The sequence below is a fragment of the Colobus angolensis genome, unplaced genomic scaffold (assembly GCF_000951035.1).
Source record: "Colobus angolensis palliatus isolate OR3802 unplaced genomic scaffold, Cang.pa_1.0 Scaffold153, whole genome shotgun sequence".
NCBI lineage: Eukaryota > Metazoa > Chordata > Mammalia > Primates > Cercopithecidae > Colobus > Colobus angolensis.
Genome location: NW_012114633.1, coordinates 7,152,096 through 7,155,247, shown reverse-complemented (window position 1 = coordinate 7,155,247; position 3,152 = coordinate 7,152,096). Strand labels below are relative to the sequence as shown.

Below are 3,152 nucleotides of genomic sequence, written 5' to 3'. Positions count from 1 at the left end.
AAGTGGAATCTAGAGCAGCGTAGAGGTAAAGCTGAGTGAGTGGAATACAGGTTACTGTTTGAGGAAGATAAGTGGCAAAAATCTTTTTTTGAAACATAGCTCAAAGGTAATCTAAAGATAGTTTGGGGGCTTCGTCGTTTTGATGTTTTATTTGCTAAATTATGTTTTTGTTTCATTGTTGTTGTTGTTGGGTTGTTGCATATTCCATTTTTGTTTTGATTAAGCTCTATTTATCTCTTTAAATTCCTTTTATTTTCTTCTTAACTTGCAGTTGTCCCCACCACTTTCATATCTATAACATCTCCAAGACTCTTCTTGTTAAGGTTGCTATAATTTCCATGCTATCAAATATCAGAAATCACTTCTCTGTCCCTACCATATTTGAAATTTAAACTGCATTTAAAATAATTGATTATTCCCTCCTTCTTGAAATGCTTTCTTTTCTTGGCTTCTATGACTCAACTTTTTCCTGCTTTCCTTCTACCTTCCTCAATATACTTCTTTCTTGTCTCTTCCTCCTAGGCTTAACCTCCAACTGTTGATAGTACTCCAGATTTGATCATAAATCATCTCATCTCTGTGTTTTCCTTATCTCTGGGAAATCCTGGCTTTAATACCTTCTCTTGGTCAATAACTCTCAAATCTGTATTTGTTCTGGACTACTCTCTTGAATGTCAGATTCACATTCAACTGCCTAGTTAACATCTCCATTGCCTATTTAAAAGAAATGTCATTCAAGATATGGGAGCTCCACCAGGTGGTGTGTTCCCTGGGGAGCCACTGGGTCCCCCACCACCTCCACTGGGGCTCCCAAGCTAGCTAGGCTTTGCTTCTTCAGGAAGCTCCAGGTTCTCTGAGACCTTATAATAGTACCTTGATGGAAAAGTTGAAGTCATATTTTCAGGCTTGCTTTGCTTCTCTGGTGAGTCGGAACTATGTCAATGGCACCAATCAGGAAGAAATTCAAACTGGTGTTGATCAGTGTATCCAGAAGTTTCTGGATATTGCAAGACAGACAGAATTTTTTTTCTTCAAAAAGATTGTAATTATCTGAAACCAGACAATGCTATCAAAGAGGATTTCTTAGAACTAAGGAATAAATTATAGTGGAAAGACATGCTGGTCCAGAACTTGACACAGTTGAGGCATTCGTGGAGGTGCTGGAGGACATCAATGTGCAGCACAAAAAACTAGCTGACATTCTTCAGGGTTCGTTGGCCTATCTTGAGTAGGCATCTGCCAATATACTTGCACCTCTGAAGCCAATCTGAGCAAAAGGACAAAGACTGTCAGCACGAGAGTGGCTGGTATCTGAGACAACTCGATGCAGACACTTTTTGCCACACATCCCTTCTTGTGGGCTTGACATTTTGGAAGAACTCTGCCAGAAAATGAGTTGATTTTAGTTTTATGCTCCCATCTAAAATTTTTTTGGTATTTTTATAGCTGTTAATTTCTTGGGTACCTTATAAAAATGTCTCTGGCTTGGGCAAACCAAGTAAATTTTTTTATCTTTAGCAAAGTTTTAGAGTATTAGTGTCATGTCACTTATAGATTATTTTTTATAATTTTTCCATGTTTTAAAAAAACTTTTTTATGACTTTTCATCTTTTTATATATGTTCTCGATTGTTACATTAGTCTGATCTCATGTAAAAATTATAAGAATGATTTTTTTATTCTTATAAAAGAATAAAGAGAGAATCAGGGGATGAGGATTTTGGTTGTAGGACTTTTATGATAATTACCCCATTCAGTGGTAGTGTAGAAAAATACGAAAGTTTGCTCCGTTTCAAGACTTCAAACTACCCCAAGAAGAATTTAATGCAACAACATTTGTAATGCTTACATGGAAAATAAACAATATGCTCCTGAATGACTTTCAGGAAAACAATAAAATTAAAGCAAAAATTTAAAAAAATATTTGAGATAAAACCAGAACACAAAATATCAACATCCCTTGGATGCAGCAAAAACATGGTTAAGAGTAAAGTTCATAGTGCTAAACACCTACATCAAGAAGTTAGGAAGATCTCAAATTAACCATCTAGCATCATGACTAAAGGAACTGGAAAAACAAGAACAAACTGCCCCCAAAGCTAGCAGCAGAAGAAAAATAACTAAATTCAGTCCAGGACAGAATGAAATTGGGACCCAAAAATCCATACAAATAATCAATAAAGCCAAAGGTTGGCTATTTGAAATAATAAACAAGATCAATAGGCTGGAGCTGGATTAATGAAGAAAAAAAGGAGAAGATCCAAATAAGCACAATCAGAAAAAAAAGGTGATGTCACAACCAATACCACAGAAATACAAAAGATCCTCAGAGACTATTAGGAACATCTCTATATACATAAACTAGAAAATCTAGAAGAAATGGTTAAATTTCAGGAAACACAAAACTTCCCAAGATCGAATCAGGAAGAAACTGAAACTTAACAGATTAATAATGAGTTTCAAAATTGAATCTGTAATGTAAAACCTACCAACCAAAAAAAGCCCTGGACATGATAGACTCACAGCTGAATTCCACCAGATGTACAAAGAAATGTAGGTATCAATCCTACTGCAATTATTACAAAAAATTGAGGAGGAGGGACTCCTCTCCAACTCATTCTACAAAGCCAGCATTATCCTGATACTAAAACCTGACAAAGACATAACAAAAGAAAAAAAGAAAGAAAGAAAGAAAAGAAAACTACAGGCCTACATCACTGATAAATATAGATGCAAAAATCCTCAATGAAATTTGAGCCAACCAAATCCAGCAGCACATCAAAAAGTTAATCTACCACAATAAAGTAGGCTTTATTCCTAGGATGCAAGGTTGGTTCCACATATGGAAATCAACAAATATAATTCATTACATAAACAGAAAAGAAAAATCATATAATCATCTAAAAACATGCAGAAAAAGCTTTCAATGCAATCTAACATCTCTTTATGATGAAAACCCTTTACAAACTAGACATCAAAGGACTATATCTGAAAATAATAAGAGCCATCTATGACAAACCCACAGCCAACATCGTATTGAACAGGTGAAAGCTGGAAGCATTCCCCTTAAGAACTGGAACAAGACAAGGATGCTCACTCTCACCACTCCTATTCAGTGCAGTACTGGAAGTCCGAGCCAAAACAGTCGTCAAG

The 3,152-nt window shown here is 35.6% G+C and overlaps 1 pseudogene; it reads left to right on the top strand.

Moving 5' to 3' along the window:
• The first annotated feature begins 741 nt into the window (after window positions 1–741).
• LOC105507822 lies at window positions 742–1,315 on the top strand (annotated as a pseudogene).
• The last annotated feature ends 1,837 nt before the right edge of the window (window positions 1,316–3,152 follow it).